Source organism: Protopterus annectens, chromosome 12.part0 (assembly GCF_019279795.1).
Source record: "Protopterus annectens isolate FY-2018-M chromosome 12.part0, PAN1.0, whole genome shotgun sequence".
In the NCBI taxonomy this organism is placed as follows: domain Eukaryota; kingdom Metazoa; phylum Chordata; order Ceratodontiformes; family Protopteridae; genus Protopterus; species Protopterus annectens.
Genome location: NC_056746.1, coordinates 268,566,637 through 268,586,521, shown reverse-complemented (window position 1 = coordinate 268,586,521; position 19,885 = coordinate 268,566,637). Strand labels below are relative to the sequence as shown.

General features: G+C 41.5%; 1 protein-coding gene across 1 annotated transcript in view; it reads left to right on the top strand.

Moving 5' to 3' along the window:
* IL21R (interleukin 21 receptor) overlaps positions 1 to 19,885 on the top strand; it is a 274,497-nt gene that overhangs the window by 116,544 nt on the left and 138,068 nt on the right. The gene's annotated exons all lie outside the window — the stretch shown is intronic.

Here is a 19,885-nt window from a genome sequence, read left to right as displayed (position 1 = left end):
ATAGTCCCACCAGGGGTTCCAATATCCTAGACCTGGTCATTACCAACATGGGAAATTGATGCGCCACACCTATGGTCATCCCCTTGTTAGTCACGTCTGACCATAAGCTAATCACCCTCAACATCCACATCCCACCCCCACTCCCCAGTAAGGAAACCTCCATAAAAACTTCTCCAAAGCCAACTTCATGCTACTCAAGTCAGAAGTGACAAACTTCATGACACCCATGCAGACGGGAGCTGAAAGTTCAACTGCTGAATCCTACACTAAAGCACTGTACGAGCACATCCACTCATGCATAAATCGTGCCATCCCAAATAGAACCAAGATGCTCTCATCCAAAAAAAAAGAAGCCAATCTGGTGGTCCCCTGCCATAAACAAACTTTACAACAAAAGGAAGAAACTGTTGCAGAAAAGAGGAAAATCCCAGGATGCAAAAAACTTCCTTACCAGCCGCAGTAAGAAACTGAGATCCCTCATAAAATCCTCCAAAGCTAGTTATGAAAATAAAACTGCCAAAGATTCCAAAGACAACAACAAGGCATTCTATAACTATGTCAAGAATCTAAATGGCAATACTCAGATCTGCTCTGAGCTTAAACAGAATGGCATTAAATATACTTATCCCAAGGATATTGCCAATATCCTGGCAGTTCGATTCAGTGCCATCTTCACCCCCCCTCTCACCCCCTAAATGGCCCATCTCAATACCGGAAGATTGCCAAATTCCGGTAATAATGGCCACACAGGTAAAAAACGCACTCTCCAAAGCTAAGAATACAGCATCCATGGGACCAGATGACATCCCGGGCTGTGTACAACATGAACTACAATATGAACTGGCACCTCACCTAAGTGTCATGTTTAATCATAGCCTCACCTCAGGTTTCATGCCCACTGAGTGGCACACAGCTACAGTTATCCCACTCCACAAGGGGGGATCCACCTTGGATCCCGGAAACTACCGTCCCATCAGTCTGACAAGCCTTATCTGCAAGGCCATGGAGCATATTATCATGGAACTTATAAACAAAGACATTGGCAACCTTCAAACACTGGACCCCACCCAGTTTGGGTTCGTGAAGGGCCGATCTTGTCTCCTGAACTTGATTGACTTTTTCGATTCAGTCTCCAGAGCCATGGACAAGGGTAAGGTGGTCCACACAGCCTATCTAGACCTTGCCAAGGCCTTTGACACCACCCCCCACTCTGGAATCATAGATAAACTTACTAAGCTGGGCATTAATCCCTACATCATCCAATAGGTTGCTAACTGGCTTACTGATAGAACCCACACAGTAAAAGTAGTCGACTCCAAATCCAGCTCCAGACAAGTGATAAGTGGAGTACCTCAGGTTTCAGTCCTGGGACCGCTCTTGTTTGGCATCTACTTCTCTGAAGTAGGGGCCAACACTAAGGGACTCTGGATAACAAAGTTTGCAGATGACTGCAAACTGGGAGCCATTATTGAATCCCCAAATGATGTGGATACTCTACAAAAGGGCCTTACAGAAACAGATGCTTGGTACCAGAGCCATGGGCTCAATCTCAATGCCAAGAAATGTATAGTTATCCCCTTTGGGAAAAAACATGTATCCGTGAATTACCATATAGGTGGCAGTACACTAAACAATGAAAGTATGATAAGAGACTTAGGGACACAGGTGGACAGTGGTCTAACCTTCGATAACCACATCGCCACAACAGTCAGGAAATCCTTCTATGTGGCACACCTCATCACTAAGGGCTTTTCATCCAGAAAAAAGGAGGTCATTGTCCCACTGTACTCATCCCTCATTGGACCCATTATAGAATACAATGCCCCATTTGGTATGTACCTCTCAAGACATCTGCAACAACTGGAAAGGCCACAGAAATACCTCACTAAAAGAATCACAGGCCTAAAACAGATACCCTATACTGACCGCCTTAAAAAACTCCAGCTATACTCTGTCGCATATCATCTACTCAGAGGCGATCTTTGCTTAACATACAAGGCCATGTCAAACCCAGAGCTGTTGGACATGCTACACTTAAAGAAATCCCAATCCCTCAGAGCCACACGCTCCAGGGATCTAAACCTTGTCATCACAATAAACAAAACATGCTGGAGGGATAGGTTCCTGACCCAGAGACTCCCCAGACTCTGGAATAGATTGCCCATACATGTCAAGCAGAGTGCCTTTTTGGTCCTCTTCAAACGGAATCTTGACGATTGGATGGGAGAAAGGAAATTCACCCCGGGCATCACGTCAGTCGCCCTGCTAGACAGGGGTCCAGGGAAGTGAATAGTGTGGGAAGAAATAGCCAGGGAATTGTTATGACTAGGCTTGTATAGGCCCTAGGGCTGATAGCCTAGTACCAACCTATGAACCAACCTATGAACCTATAAGCATGAATCAGCTCTTTTCTGAGTGATCCAGAGATACATCACCCACTGTGTAAGTCAAGCATGAATCAGCCCTTTTCTGAGTGATCCACAGACATATCACCCTCTGTGTAAGTTAAGCAGGAATCAGCCCTTTTCTGAGTGATCCAGAGACATATCACCCTCTGTAATTTAAGCAGGAATCAGCCCTTTTCTGAGTGATCCAGAGACATATCACCCTCAATGTTAAGCATGAATCATCCCTTTTCTTAGTGATCCAGAGACATACCACCCTCTGTGTAAGTTAAGCATGAATCAGCCCTTTTCTGAGTGATCCAGAGACATATCCCCTCTGTGTAAGTTAGGCATGAATCAACCCTTTTCTGAGTGATCCAGAGACATATCACCCCCTGTGTAAGTTAAGCATGAATCAGCCCTTTTCTGAGTGATACAGAGACATATCACCCTCTGTGTAAGTTAAGCATGAATCTGCCCTTTTCTGTGTGATCCAGAGACATATCACCCTCTATGTTAAGCATGAATCAGCCCTTTTCTGATTAATCCAGATACAAATCACTCTCTGTGTAAGTTAAGCATGAATCAGCCCTTTTCTGAGTGATCCAGAGACATATCACCCTCAACGTTAAGCATGAATCAGCCCTTTTCTGAGTGATCCAGAGACATACCACCCTCTGTGTAAGTTAAGCATGAATCAGCCTTTTTCTGAGTGATCCAGAGACATATCACCCTCTGTGTAAGTTAGGCATGAATCAGCCCTTTTCTGAGTGATCCAGAGACATATCACGCCCTGTGTAAGTTAAGCATGAATCAGCCGTTTTCTGAGTGATACAGAGACATATCACCCTCTGTGTAAGTTAAGCATGAATCTGCCCTTTTCTGTGTTTTCCAGAGACATATCACCCTCTATGTTAAGCATGAATCAGCCCTTTTCTGATTGATCCAGAGACAAATCACTCTTTGTGTAAGTTAAGCATGAATCAGCCCTTTTCTGAGTGATCCAGAGACATATCACCCTCTGTGTAAGTTAAAGATGAATCAGCCCTTTTCTAAGTGATCTAGAGACATATCACCCACTGTGTAAGATAAGCATGAATCAGCCCTTTTCTGAGTGATCCAGAGACATATCACCCTCTGTGTAAGTTAAGCATGAATCAGCACTTTTCTGAGTGATCCAGAGACACATCACCCTCTGTGTAAGTTAAGTATGAATCCGCCCTTTTCTGAGTGATCCAGAGACATATCACCCCCTGTGTCAGTTAAGCATGAATCAGCCCTTTTCTGAGTGAGCCAGAGACATATCACCCTCTGTGTAAGTTAAGCATGAGTCAGCCCTTTTCTGAGTGATCTAGAGACATATCACCCACTGTGTAAGATAAGCATGAATCAGCCCTTTTCTGAGTGATACAGAGACATATCACACCTGTGTAGGTTAACCATGAATCATCCCTTTTCTGAGTGACCCAGAGACATATCACCCTCTGTGTAAGTTAAGCATGAATCAGCCCTTTCCTTAGTGATCCAGAGACATATCACCCTCTGTGTAAGTTAAGCATGAATCAGCCCTTTTCTGAGTGATCCAGAGACATATCACCCCTGTGTAAGTTAAGTATGAATCAGCCCTTTTCTGAGTGATCCAGAGACATATCACCCTCTGTGTAAGTTAAGCATGAATCAGCCCTTTTCTGAGTGATCCAGAGACATATCGCTCTCTGTGTAAGTTAGGCATGAATCACCCCTTTTCTGAGTGATCCAGAGACATATCACCCTCTGTGTAAATTAAGCATGAATCAGCCCTTTTCTGAGTGATCTAGAGACATATCACCCACTGTGTAAGATAAGGATGAATCAGCCCTTTTCTGAGTGATCCAGATACATATCACCCTCTGTGTAAGTTAACCATGAATCAGCCCTTTCTTGTGTGATCCAGAAACATATCACCCTCTGTGTAAGTTAAGCATGAATCAGCCTTTTTCTGAGTGATCCAGAGACATATCACCCTCTGTGTAAGTTAGGCATGAATCAGCCCTTTTCTGAGTGATCCAGAGACATATCACCCCCTGTGTCAGTTAAGCATGAATCAGCCATTTTCTGAGTGATACAGAGACATATCACCCTCTGTGTAAGTTAAGCATGAATCATCCCTTTTCTGAGTGATCCAGAGACATATCACCCTCTACGTTAAGCATGAATCAGCACGTTTCTGAGTGATCCAGAGACTTATCACCCACTGTGTAGGTTAAGCATGAATCAGCCCTTTTCTGAGTGATCCAGAGACATATCATCCTCTGTGTAGGTTAACCATGAATCAGCTCTTTTCCGAGTGACTCAGAGACATATCACCTTCTGTGTAAGTTAAGCAAGACTCAGGCTTTTTCTGAGTGATCCAGAGACATATCACCCTCTGTGTAAGTTAACCATGAATCAGACCTTTTTTGAGTGACCCAGAGACATATCAGCCTCTGTGTCAGTTAAGCATGAATCAGTCCTTTTCTGAGTGATCCAGAGACATATCACCCTCTGTGTAAGTTAAACATGAATCAGTCCTTTTCTGAGTGATCCAGAGACATATCTCCCTCTGTGTAAGTTAACCATGAATCAGCCCTTTCTTGTGTGATCCAGAAACATATCACCCTCTGTGTAAGTTAAGCATGAATCAGTCTTTTTCTGAGTGATCCAGAGACATATCACCCTCTGTGTAAGTTAGGCATGAATCAGCCCTTTTCTGTGTGATCCAGAGACATATCGCCCCCTGTGTCAGTTAAGCATGAATCAGCCATTTTCTGAGTGATACAGAGACATATCACCCTCTGTGTAAGTTAAGCATGAATCATCCCTTTTCTGAGTGATCCAGAGACATATCACCCTCTACGTTAAGCATGAATCAGCACGTTTCTGAGTGATCCAGAGACATATCACCCTCTGTGTAGGTTAAGCATGAATCAGCCCTTTTCTGAGTGATCCAGAGAAATATCATCCTCTGTGTAGGTTAACCATGAATCAGCTCTTTTCCGAGTGACTCAGAGACATATCACCCTCTGTGTAAGTTAAGCAAGACTCAGGCTTTTTCTGAGTGATCCAGAGACATATCACCCTCTGTGTAAGTTAACCATGAATCAGCCCTTTTCTGAGTGACCCAGAGACATATCACCCTCTGTGTCAGTTAAGCATGAATCAGTCCTTTTCTGAGTGATCCAGAGACATATCACCCTCTGTGTAAGTTAAACATGAATCAGTCCTTTTCTGTGTGATCCAGAGACATATCTCCGTCTGTGTAAGTTAAGCAGGAATCAGCCCTTTTCTGAGTGATCCAGAGACATATCACCCTCTGTGTAAGTTAAGCATGAATCAGCCCTTTTCTGAGTGATCCAGAGACATATCACCCTCTGTGTAAGTTAAGCATGAATCAGCCCTTTTCTGAGTGATCCAGAGGCATATTACCCTCTGTGTATGTTAAGCGTGAATCAGCCCTTTTCTGAGTGACCCAGAGACATATCACCCTCTGTGTAAGTGAAGCATGAATCAGCCCTTTTCTGAGTGATCCAGAGACATATTACCCTCTACGTTAAGCATGAATCAGCCCTTTTCTGAGTGATCCAGAGACATATCACCCTCTGTGTAGGTTAAGCATGAATCAGCCCTTTTCTGAGTGACCCAAAGACATATCACCCTCTGTGTAAGTTAACCATGAATCAGCCCTTTTCTGAGTGACCCAGAGACATATCACCCTCTGTGTAACTTAAGGATGAATCAGCCCTTTCCTGAGTGATCCAGAGACATATCACCGTCTGTGTAAGTTAAGCATGAATCAGCCCTTTTCTGAGTGACTCAGAGACATAGCACCCTCTGTGTAAGTTAAGCATGAATCATCCCTTTTCTGAGTGATCCAGAGACATATCCCCTCGTTAAGCATGAATCAGCACATTTCTGAGTGATCCAGAGACATATCACCCTCTGTGTAGGTTAAGCATGAATCAGCCCCTTTCTGAGTGATCCAGAGACATATCACCCTCTGTGTAGGTTAACCATGAATCAGCTCTTTTCTGAGTGACTCAGAGACATATCACCCTCTGTGTAAGTTAAGCAAGACTCAGGCTTTTTCTGAGTGATCCAGAGACATATCACCCTCTGTGTAAGTTAACCATGAATCAGCCCTTTTCTGAGTGACCCAGAGAGATATCACCTTCTGTGTAAGTTAAGCGTGGATCAGCCCTTTTCTGAGTGACCCAGAGACATATCACCCTCTGTGTCAGTTAAGCATGAATCAGTCCTTTTCTGAGTGATCCAGAGACACATCACCCTCTGTGTAAGTTAAGTATGAATCCGCCCTTTTCTGAGTGATCCAGAGACATATCACCCCCTGTGTCAGTTAAGCATGAATCAGCCCTTTTCTGAGTGAGCCAGAGACATATCACCCTCTGTGTAAGTTAAGCATGAGTCAGCCCTTTTCTGAGTGATCTAGAGACATATCACCCACTGTGTAAGATAAGCATGAATCAGCCCTTTTCTGAGTGATACAGAGACATATCACACCTGTGTAGGTTAACCATGAATCATCCCTTTTCTGAGTGACCCAGAGACATATCACCCTCTGTGTAAGTTAAGCATGAATCAGCCCTTTGCTTAGTGATCCAGAGACATATCACCCTCTGTGTAAGTTAAGCATGAATCAGCCCTTTTCTGAGTGATCCAGAGACATATCACCCTCTGTGTAAGTTAAGCATGAATCAGCCCTTTTCTGAGTGATCCAGAGACATATCGCTCTCTGTGTAAGTTAGGCATGAATCACCCCTTTTCTGAGTGATCCAGAGACATATCACCCTCTGTGTAAATTAAGCATGAATCAGCCCTTTCCTGAGTGATCTAGAGACATATCACCCACTGTGTAAGATAAGGATGATTCAGCCCTTTTCTGAGTGATCCAGATACATATCACCCTCTGTGTAAGTTAACCATGAATCAGCCCTTTCTTGTGTGATCCAGAAACATATCACCCTCTGTGTAAGTTAAGCATGAATCAGCCTTTTTCTGAGTGATCCAGAGACATATCACCCTCTGTGTAAGTTAGGCATGAATCAGCCCTTTTCTGAGTGATCCAGAGACATATCACCCCCTGTGTCAGTTAAGCATGAATCAGCCATTTTCTGAGTGATACAGAGACATATCACCCTCTGTGTAAGTTAAGCATGAATCATCCCTTTTCTGAGTGATCCAGAGACATATCACCCTCTGTTAAGCATGAATCAGCACGTTTCTGAGTGATCCAGAGACATATCACCCACTGTGTAGGTTAAGCATGAATCAGCCCTTTTCTGAGTGATCCAGAGACATATCATCCTCTGTGTAGGTTAACCATGAATCAGCTCTTTTCCGAGTGACTCAGAGACATATCACCTTCTGTGTAAGTTAAGCAAGACTCAGGCTTTTCTGAGTGATCCAGAGACATATCACCCTCTGTGTAAGTTAACCATGAATCAGACCTTTTTTGAGTGACCCAGAGACATATCAGCCTCTGTGTCAGTTAAGCATGAATCAGTCCTTTTCTGAGTGATCCAGAGACATATCACCCTCTGTGTAAGTTAAACATGAATCAGTCCTTTTCTGAGTGATCCAGAGACATATCTCCCTCTGTGTAAGTTAACCATGAATCAGCCCTTTCTTGTGTGATCCAGAAACATATCACCCTCTGTGTAAGTTAAGCATGAATCAGTCTTTTTCTGAGTGATCCAGAGACATATCACCCTCTGTGTAAGTTAGGCATGAATCAGCCCTTTTCTGAGTGATCCAGAGACATATCGCCCCCTGTGTCAGTTAAGCATGAATCAGACATTTTCTGAGTGATACAGAGACATATCACCCTCTGTGTAAGTTAAGCATGAATCATCCCTTTCTGAGTGATCCAGAGACATATCACCCTCTACGTTAAGCATGAATCAGCACGTTTCTGAGTGATCCAGAGACATATCACCCTCTGTGTAGGTTAAGCATGAATCAGCCCTTTTCTGAGTGATCCAGAGAAATATCATCCTCTGTGTAGGTTAACCATGAATCAGCTCTTTTCCGAGTGACTCAGAGACATATCACCCTCTGTGTAAGTTAAGCAAGACTCAGGCTTTTTCTGAGTGATCCAGAGACATATCACCCTCTGTGTAAGTTAACCATGAATCAGCCCTTTTCTGAGTGACCCAGAGACATATCACCCTCTGTGTCAGTTAAGCATGAATCAGTCCTTTTCTGAGTGATCCAGAGACATATCACCCTCTGTGTAAGTTAAACATGAATCAGTCCTTTTCTGTGTGATCCAGAGACATATCTCCGTCTGTGTAAGTTAAGCAGGAATCAGCCCTTTTCTGAGTGATCCAGAGACATATCACCCTCTGTGTAAGTTAAGCATGAATCAGCCCTTTTCTGAGTGATCCAGAGACATATCACCCTCTGTGTAAGTTAAGCATGAATCAGCCCTTTTCTGAGTGATCCAGAGGCATATTACCCTCTGTGTAGGTTAAGCGTGAATCAGCCCTTTTCTGAGTGACCCAGAGACATATCACCCTCTGTGTAAGTGAAGCATGAATCAGCCCTTTTCTGAGTGATCCAGAGACATATTACCCTCTACGTTAAGCATGAATCAGCCCTTTTCTGAGTGATCCAGAGACATATCACCCTCTGTGTAGGTTAAGCATGAATCAGCCCTTTTCTGAGTGACCCAAAGACATATCACCCTCTGTGTAAGTTAACCATGAATCAGCCCTTTTCTGAGTGACCCAGAGACATATCACCCTCTGTGTAACTTAAGCATGAATCAGCCCTTTCCTGAGTGATCCAGAGACATATTACCGTCTGTGTAAGTTAAGCATGAATCAGCCCTTTTCTGAGTGACTCAGAGACATATCACCCTCTGTGTAAGTTAAGCATGAATCATCCCTTTTCTGAGTGATCCAGAGACATATCCCCCTCTACGTTAAGCATGAATCAGCACATTTCTGAGTGATCCAGAGACATATCACCCTCTGTGTAGGTTAAGCATGAATCAGCCCCTTTCTGAGTGATCCAGAGACATATCACCCTCTGTGTAGGTTAACCATGAATCAGCTCTTTTCTGAGTGACTCAGAGACATATCACCCTCTGTGTAAGTTAAGCAAGACTCAGGCTTTTTCTGAGTGATCCAGAGACATATCACCCTCTGTGTAAGTTAACCATGAATCAGCCCTTTTCTGAGTGACCCAGAGAGATATCACCTTCTGTGTAAGTTAAGCGTGGATCAGCCCTTTTCTGAGTGACCCAGAGACATATCACCCTCTGTGTCAGTTAAGCATGAATCAGTCCTTTTCTGAGTGATCCATAGACATATCACCCTCTGTGTAAGTTAAGCATGAATCAGTCCTTTTCTGAGTGATCCAGAGACATATCACCGTCTGTGTAAGTTAAGCAGGAATCAGCCCTTTTCTGAGTGATCCAGAGACATATCACCCTCTGTGTATGTTAAGCATGAATCAGCCCTTTTCTGAGTGATCCAGAGACATATCACCCTCTTTGTAAGTTAAGCATGAATCAGCCTTTTTCTGAGTGATACAGAGACATAACACCCTCTAAGTTAAGCATGAATCAGCCCTTTTCTGAGTGATCCAGAGGCATATTACCCTCTGTGTAGGTTAAGCGTGAATCAGCCCTTTTCTGAGTGACCCAGAGACATATCACCCTCTGTGTAAGTTAAGCATGAATCAGCCCTTTTCTGAGTGATCCAGAGACATATCACCCTCTATGTTAAGCATGATTCAGCCCTTTTCTGAGTGATCCAGAGACATATCACCCTCTGTGTAGGTTAAGCATGAATCAGCCCTTTTCTGAGTGACCCAAAGACATATCACCCTCTGTGTAAGTTAACCATGAATCAGCCCTTTTCTGAGTGACCCAGAGACATATCACCCTCTGTGTAAGTTAAGCATGAATCAGCCCTTTTCTGAGTGATCCAAAGACATATCACTCTCTGTGTAAGTTAAGCATGAATCAGCCCTTTTCTGAGTGATCCAGAGACATATCACCCTCTGTGAAAGTTAAGCATGTGTCATCCCTGTCCTGAGTGATCCAGAGACATATCACCCTGTAAGTTAAGCATGAGTCAGGCCTTTTCTGAGTGATCCAAAGACATATCACCCTCTGTGTAAGTTAACCATGAATCAGCCCTTTTCTGAGTGACCCAGAGACATATCACCCCCTGTGTAAGATAGGCATGAATCAGCCCTTTTCTGAGTGATCCAGAGACATATCACCCACTGTGTAAGTTAAGCATGAATCAGCCCTTTTCTGAGTGATCCAGAGACATATCACCCTCTGTGTAAGTTAACCATGAATCAGCCCTTTTCTGAGTGACCCAGAGAGATATCACCTTCTGTGTAAGTTAAGCGTGGATCAGCCCTTTTCTGAGTGACCCAGAGACATATCACCCTCTGTGTCAGTTAAGCATGAATCAGTCCTTTTCTGAGTGATCCAGAGACATATCACCCTCTGTGTAAGTTAAGCATGAATCAGTCCTTTTCTGAGTGATCCAGAGACATATCACCGTCTGTGTAAGTTAAGCAGGAATCAGCCCTTTTCTGAGTGATCCAGAGACATATCACCCTCTGTGTATGTTAAGCATGAATCAGCCCTTTTCTGAGTGATCCAGAGACATATCACCCTCTTTGTAAGTTAAGCATGAATCAGCCTTTTTCTGAGTGATACAGAGACATAACACCCTCTAAGTTAAGCATGAATCAGCCCTTTTCTGAGTGATCCAGAGGCATATTACCCTCTGTGTAGGTTAAGCGTGAATCAGCCCTTTACTGAGTGACCCAGAGACATATCACCCTCTGTGTAAGTTAAGCATGAATCAGCCCTTTTCTGAGTGATCCAGAGACATATCACCCTCTATGTTAAGCATGATTCAGCCCTTTTCTGAGTGATCCAGAGACATATCACCCTCTGTGTAGGTTAAGCATGAATCAGCCCTTTTCTGAGTGACCCAAAGACATATCACCCTCTGTGTAAGTTAACCATGAATCAGCCCTTTTCTGAGTGACCCAGAGACATATCACCCTCTGTGTAAGTTAAGCATGAATCAGCCCTTTTCTGAGTGATCCAAAGACATATCACTCTCTGTGTAAGTTAAGCATGTGTCATCCCTGTCCTGAGTGATCCAGAGACATATCACCCTGTAAGTTAAGCATGAGTCAGGCCTTTTCTGAGTGATCCAAAGACATATCACCCTCTGTGTAAGTTAACCATGAATCAGCCCTTTTCTGAGTGACCCAGAGACATATCACCCCCTGTGTAAGATAGGCATGAATCAGCCCTTTTCTGAGTGATCCAGAGACATATCACCCACTGTGTAAGTTAAGCATGAATCAGCCCTTTTCTGAGTGATCCAGAGACATATCACCCTCTGTGTAAGTTAAGCAGGAATCAGCCCTTTTCTGAGTGATCCAGAGACATATCACCCTCGGTGCAAGTTAACCATGAATCAGCCCTTTTCTGAGTGATCCAGAGACATATCACCCTCTAAGTTAAACATGCATCAGCCCTTTTCTGAGTGATACAGAGACATATCACCCTCTATGTAAGTTAAGCATGAATCAGCCCTTTTCTGAGTGATCCAGAGACATATCACCCTCTGTGTAAGATATGCATGAATAAGCCCTTTTCTGAGTGATCCAGAGACATATCACCCCCTGTGTAAGTTAAGCATTAATCCGCCCTTTTCTGAGTGATACAGAGACATATTACCCTCTGTGTAAGTTAGGCATGAATCAGCCCTTTTCTGAGTGATCCAGAGACATATCACCTTTTGTGTAGGTTAACCATGAATCAGCCCTTTTCTGAGTGACCCTGCGACATATCACCCTCTTTGTAAGTTAAGCATGAATCAGCCCTTTCCTGAGTGATCCAGAGACATATCACCCTCTGTGTAGGTTAAGCATGAATCAGCCCTTTTCTGAGTGATCCAGAGACATATCACCCTCTGTGTAAGTTAAGCATGAATCAGCCCTTTTCTGAGTGACCCAGAGATATATCACCCTTTGTTTAAGTAAAGCATGAATCAGCCCTTTTCTGAGTTATCCAGAGACATATCACTCGCTGTGTTAGTTAAGCATGAATCAGCCCTTTTCTGTGCGATCCAGAGACATATCACCCTCTGTGTAAGTTAAGCATGTATCAGCCCTTTTCTGAGTGATCCAGAGACATATCACCCTCTAAGTTATGCTTGAGTCAGCCATTTTCTGAGTGATCCAGAGACATATCACCCTCTGTGTAAGTTAAGCATGAATCAGCCCTTTTCTGAGTGATCCCGAGACATGTCACCCTCTGTGTAAGTTAAGCAAGACTCAGCCCTTTTCTGAGTGATCCAGAGACATATCACCCTCTGTGTAAGTTAACCATGAATCAGCCCTTTCTTGAGTGATCCAGAGACATATCACCCTCTGTGTAAGTTAACCATGAATCAGCCCTTTTCTCAGTGATCCAGAGACGTATCACCCTCTGTGTAAGTTAACCATGAATCAGCCCTTTTCTGAGTGATCCAGAGACATATCACCCTCTGTGTAAGTTAACCATAAATCAGCCCTTTTCTGAATGATCCAGAGACATATCACCCTCTGTGTAAGTTAACCATGAATCATCCCTTTTCTGAGTGATCCAGAGACATATCACCCTCTGTGTAAGTTAAGCATGAATTAGCCCTTTTCTGAGTGATCCAGAGACATATCACCCTCTGTGTAATTTAAGCATGAATCAGCTCTTTTCTGAGTGATACAGAGACATATCACCCTCTGTGTAAGTTAAGCATGAATCAGCCCTTTTCTGAGTGATCCAGAGACATATCACCCTCTGTGTAAGTTAGGCATGAATCAGCCCTTTTCTGAGTGATCCAGAAACATATCACCCCCTGTGTAAGTTATGCATGAATCAGCCCTTTTCTGGGTGATACAGAGACATATCACCCTCTGTGTAAGTTAAGCATGAATCGGCCCTTTTCTGAGTGATCCAGAGACATATCACCCTCTCTGTAAGTTAAGCATGAATCAGCCCTTTCCTGAGTGATCCAGAGACATATCACCCTCTGTGTAAGTTAAGCATGAATCAGCCCTTTTCTGAGTGACCCAGAGATATATCACCCTTTGTGTAAGTTAAGCATGAATCATCCCTTTTCTGAGTGATCCAGAGACATATCACTCTCTGTGTTAGTTAAGCATGAATCAGCCCTTTTCTGAGTGATCCAGAGACATATCACCCTCTGTGTAAGTTAAGCATGTATTAGCCCTTTTCTGAATGTTCCAGAGATATATCATCCTCTAAGTTAAGCATGAATCAGCCCTTTTCTGACTACCATCCATACTTCCCTTTCCTCTTATAACCTTCCTTTTCTGCCCCCCTCCCTCATACTTGCTGCCTGGCTATTCAATGTATTCATGTTATTTCCTTCCTCCTTTTCCATTCTCCCTTCCTATGTGTACCTAGCTACACTGCTCCATCCCCTTATATTTTACCTATCATTATTTTTCTTTTAATGTTTTCTGTCTGTATAATTTGTAGTTCTTCTGTTATGTGCTTACTGGACATCACAAGCTCTTCTGTTATGTGCTTACTGGAGATTGAACTTCAATAATCCTGCCTACTCAGCTTCATGGTGAGGGGGGAGGTGTTTAGAGCCTGTCCTTTATTCTCCCATTTCTTACCCTCTTCAAACTGTATGTAAAATAAGCTCCCGTGGGGGGGGGGTGGTTATTACAGTACACATATTAGGCACCCATTAATTTCCTGTTCTGTGAAATAATGTTGCACATTCTGTTAAGCACAGTATACATTATCTTTTTGAGTGCTGGTATCCCTTTCTGGTGCTGTTGATGGCTACTACCTGCTTAATATTTCAGTGCAAAGGAGCTGGAGGTGGTTTATAATATAATTTTTTTTCAGCTCAGCTATTACACACCATTAGATAATGCATGCCCATTTTAATGCATCCATATGTGACCGTATTACTCTGCATTTGTTACTATGACTTTGATGTTCTTTTCTCCCCTTTGAACTTGGTCAGGGTTATAAAAGGACACATTTTGGTTTAGTCCACCCATATGATTATCAAATAAAATAAAATAAAATAAAATACAATACACACAATAGTTGCCAGACCTAGTCACAATATTCAAACATAGCCTTAATGGCATCCTTTATAGATGGAGAGTGATTTTAGCATCTCTTAGTTAACTGACCTAACTACATATCACAGCATTCTGATGGCCTTTGCCATTTTCTGCATAATGCATTGGCAGATTGGTGCCCTGCAGAGCTGAAGAAGGGTCTATATCACATATTCAATGTTTTATAACTTCAAACACATAATGTTTGAACCATTATGTTCAAAGTTACAAAACTTCGACTATGCATAACAAAAAAAAAAAAAAAAAAAAAAGTGAAAACAAAATAAACTTTTTTAAACAGGGGGGCAAGCCCCCCTGCACCCCCCACACCCCCACTACTTAAATATACCAACTCTGAGATCACACCACATTGAACAAAACGGAAACCTCCGCTTATGGAGATTTCCATTGAAATGCTTGAACTTTTACAAATTCGAACTTATGGTCTCGACCATATGAAGTTCGAATTTGTAAACGTTTGACTATGTGATAGGAACCCGCTGAAGAATGGCCACATCATCTTCAGGGCCACTGATTTATGGCTCTCAAAAAATGAAATTCCATTTTCATGAGATGAAGTCTGGGAATTATACCTGTGATTTTTAAGTGTAATTTCCAGTTATTGTGGTGATTTCATTATAATTTTCTTGCACAGACACACATACACAAACAAAACCAAAAATATTTATCTATTTATCTATATAGAGATATATGTATATGGGTGCAATGAGTTATACTGCACATTTGCTTTGTCGACAATTTTGTTAGGTGCATTACTACATCAAAATGCACCATATCAAAAAACTGGCATTTCGGATGACAGTGGGGATTAGGGTTTTGCCCTTTCCCTACTGTTGTACAATCTCAGAGTTGGTATATACACATTGCAGGATGTGTGGGGGAGTAGGGGGCTTGCCCTCTACATAAATCATTCTTTTTTTTTTTTTTCTTTTTTTTTTGAGCATTTTGACCATCTGTGGTCCATTTAATGAATGTTGATGTAGTGCCTCAGTGATATAGTGAACTACAAATAAATGTATATGTATATATGGGTGTACATTGAAACATCGAACTACACAATCCTGAAATGGCTACTGATCAATCCCAAAGACCAAAAGTGAAAACAAGGAAAAAACAAAACACTTATGTTTTTTGTGAGGGGATGCTGCACTCAGACTCCCCACTAATTATATATACTAACTCTGAGATCACTATACAGTGGGAAAAGGGCAAATTTCCCAATCACCCCATGCGCAGTATCTTGCATGGACTTAACACTAGTAGAAGCAATCAAATGACTTTCAATCACTTCTGCTGGTGTTAAACATGTTTGGAATTATGTATGTTCAATTATATAGAGTGCTCTCATACATGCATATATATATATATATATATATATATATATATATATATATATATATATATATATATATTTATAAGTGCAGGGCACTGCACTGAATGGCAAGTGCCCTGACACCCTGTAGAGCAATAACCAACCGTCAAAATCACCAAAATCAACATGTTCTGTGCATCATCTGAGGATTACTCCAGAGTGGACTAAACCAATAGCAAGTGTTTTTGCAGGGGGGCAACCCCCCTGCACTCCTACTAATTATATATACTAATTCCGAGATTGTACAGTCCCCAGGTAAAGGAAATGTTCCCCTACTTGAGTAATGTCAATCTTGTATACCTGTCGACCACCTGTCTGTGCCACTTTACTTGCCATTCTCTCTAGTGCTCGGCGCACATACACACACACACACACACACACACACACATATATATATATATATATATATATATATATATATATATATATATATATATATATACTGTATACAAACTGTACCACTGAGAAAAAACACCAGTGTCCCTTTACAAGGAAAGTCTGACTGAGCAGTGTTGTTTTTCAAAGGAGGCCAAGGGAGAAAAGCTCCATTATATCGATATCATGGACATCGTTTGCATTGCTTCATCATTTACAGGCAGGTTCATTCAAAGGCAACAGTTCCATTATTCAGAAATACCTGTCATCAGTTACATCATTTACAAACAGTTTTGATTAAAAATAACAGTTACATGGGTTGCATATGAATATTTATTTTTTATTTTTATTTTTTTTAAATACAGGGTGGTACATGCAGTGTAATATCATCAGTATGCCTAGATTGTCACTTTTACTTAAGAAAATGTGTTGCTAAAAAGACGTTCAAAATTTGGGACATAGGAAGATAAAATAAAAGAGTGAGAGCAACTCAAAGAAAGGAAAGAGGAAAGGAAGCACAAGAAAACAAAGGAGATGAGATAATAAGAGGATAGTATGGTTGTGATAATAGTATGTTAAGTTCTGTGCAGCAGACAGTTATGGCAGGAGCCAACGTTATGGAGGTGGGGACATATCTGTCTTGGATAGAGTGTTTTTTTAGAATTGAGACAGGATATACAAAGCTATCTGCAGCAAGTTTGAGGTATTCAGATGTAAGATGGCCATGGGCAGTGGTTGTTGTCTTAAGGGAGCGTAGGTATTTTTTAATTGTAGGTGTTAGCATTGGAGTGAGTGTGAAGGTCAGTTGTGGCTTTAATGATTGTGGTGGGATGGCTGGATTTGTAGAATTTTAGTTTTGTGGGAGTGAGGTTGCTGTATTATAAAATGTGAGTTAAACTGTGAAGCAATATTTTGGGAGTTATTCCCTGGGGATGGAATGGGATGGTGTGATTTTCCAGGACTGAGTAATGTATTTATGGATATACAAAATTTTTTAGATTGTTTGATGATGAATTTTGGATATTGCTATAATAAGCTTTATTTTCAATTTTGTGCATTGTTTTCTATGGTTCCTTAACTCCCTGTAATGTTACATGAATGCTTGAGACTTGGTTTGTAGCTATGTCTTCCAGGCTTTGTCTTTAATTTAAGTTGCTTTTTTTTTAGTTAATCAAGAGTCTGGTTTGATTTTAATTATTTTGGTTCTTAATGGTGCTTGTTCTGCCAGGATATTTATAAATATTGTACTAAAGGTGTTTAGTGCTTCATCAAGGGGAAGAGTTTTAAGTGGAGCCATGTTGATCTGGAGCAGGCTGTGAGTAAAAGTTTCTTTACTGACGTTACTAAGGTTTCTGACGGTGCTAAAGTGGTGAAATTTGGGGGATGTTTTTGCTGTCTGTTTATGTAGCTTAGTGGTTGCTTAGGATAGGGTGCCATTTATTGTAACTTTCTTTGGGGTGGAAGTTAGAATTCAGTCTAGAATGGATTCTTTAAATGTGACCTTGTTAATTCTAATTGAATATAGTGGGTTTTCTAGGGATGTCCTTTGCCAGACCATGTTAATGTCTACTAGCAAGATAGACTGCACTCTTATTTTGGCTAAGATCCAGGAGAAATTCTCTTCCAGGTGGGAATGTTGTTACCAGGTAGTATATAGAGACCTATGATGGCTGGAGTATTTGAGTATTAAGCTTGAGAAGTGAGATGATAAATTCAGCATTGTTGTAAATGATATTATGGTAATTGGGAGAGATCAAAATATTTCTGCAGAAAATAGCAACTCTGTCTGCTTTTTTGTTAGTTCTCCCTAGTCTGACTACACTACAGTCTGCTGGAGTATTTCTGTACTTTGGTAATTGTCTCTTATTTGGGTCTCCTTCAGAAGATTGACTTTTCAGAATGTTGAACTTCTTATGGTCTAGACCATATGACCGACTTTCCAAAAAGTAGAAGTATTTCTATAGAGATCATGGTACAGGGAGAATCAGGGACTTGGAATATATAATTAGTATATATAATTAGCAGGGAGGGTAAGGGGTGCAGGGAGGCTTGCCTTCCCCTGCAAACACACAGATTTTGGTTGTCTGTCTTTTGATGATACAGAATCTCAATATGAAATTTGATGTTCTGTACCATCAGTGTTATCATAGGGATCCTCTTATTTATAGTTCCAGGATCTTGGTGGTTTAAATCATGTAAACCAGGAATTCAAAGTACATAATATGGTCATGGCCTACATTAAATGATGTCAGAATTTTGGACATAGAGATCTCTAATAGTCAGAATTCTGTTTGTGGAGAGGTGGGCTACTGTTGGTCTGCAGGAAGGTTTAGTACTGGGCCCACGTTTTGCTAGTCTGAGGGTCTGGAAAGAAAATACTTCTGTAGATGTCACAAGTATTTGGAAAAAGGGTGATAAGAAGGTAGTTGAGCTTGAAGTTGTAAAGCAGTAGGGTATGAAGCATATCTGGATTAAAATACAGCAATGATACACCAAGGATATACAGTGCAGGAACATGAATATGCATTTGGTGAGGTAATATTAGAAACAGAAGTGATAAAAACATAGAGTCGGCATATCAAGGCAAAGTAAACAAGTAATATGAGAAAGCATTAAGGTGGCAGGCATAGTAATACGCATGGAATGAGGCAAACATGGAATCTCTCTTAAGCATTTATATATTCTTGCCTACTAGAGCTACAAGTACTAACTGCCTGATATATATTGCTGTCCCATTATCAGTAGCTTTTTATACTGCAATGCTCAATGTTTTCTCTCAGTGTTTTCCCTGATGCTTCCCATTGCACTGATGGATGTTTCACTAGCTATTAAGTATTATAAGCATATTGCATTGTATATATCACATTATGTTTTTTACAAATGGATCACTTTACGACTTGACTCAAGTCATGGCTGAAAAAAGTCCCTGGGCCATTACATTAATCTGGATAACAAATTAATAAATAAACAAATGCATTTCCCTTTCAACAGCTGGTTTATCTTATTCATGGCAATAGAGAAGCCAAAAATATCCACCAAGCAATGATTATACGGTATGAAATGGGATTCCAGTCCTTTGTGGTACATACACATACATATGCACTTACATCATATACACGTATGGAAAATGTAGAATAGTTATTCTATGGGGTTTGTGGAATCAAAATGGTAAGGAAATTCAAAAAGTGCATGGGGCAGGCATAGGTGAGCTTTTTGGGAAATTGGAAGACTTATTGTAAGCAAACTGAGATGTGTAGCTTGACCAGCACACAGACCCATTAGACCACATCTCTTTAAGTAGCAGTATTTTTATATTTCTGTTTCTGAAAGCCAGTGAAAAAACTGTGTCATGCTGTGCAGGTAGCAGGGTGTCCCAAGACATAATATCCATTATCAGAACACACCAGTGCTATATTGCCAAATGCAGGCCCATGGCAGCATAGCAGCACATTTTGGGTCTCTTAGTATTGCCCTGATATGAAACATTTTCCCCTAACCCAAAGCAGCAATGTATCACTGTACATCCACCATTAACTATAGGATAAAACATTGAACGACA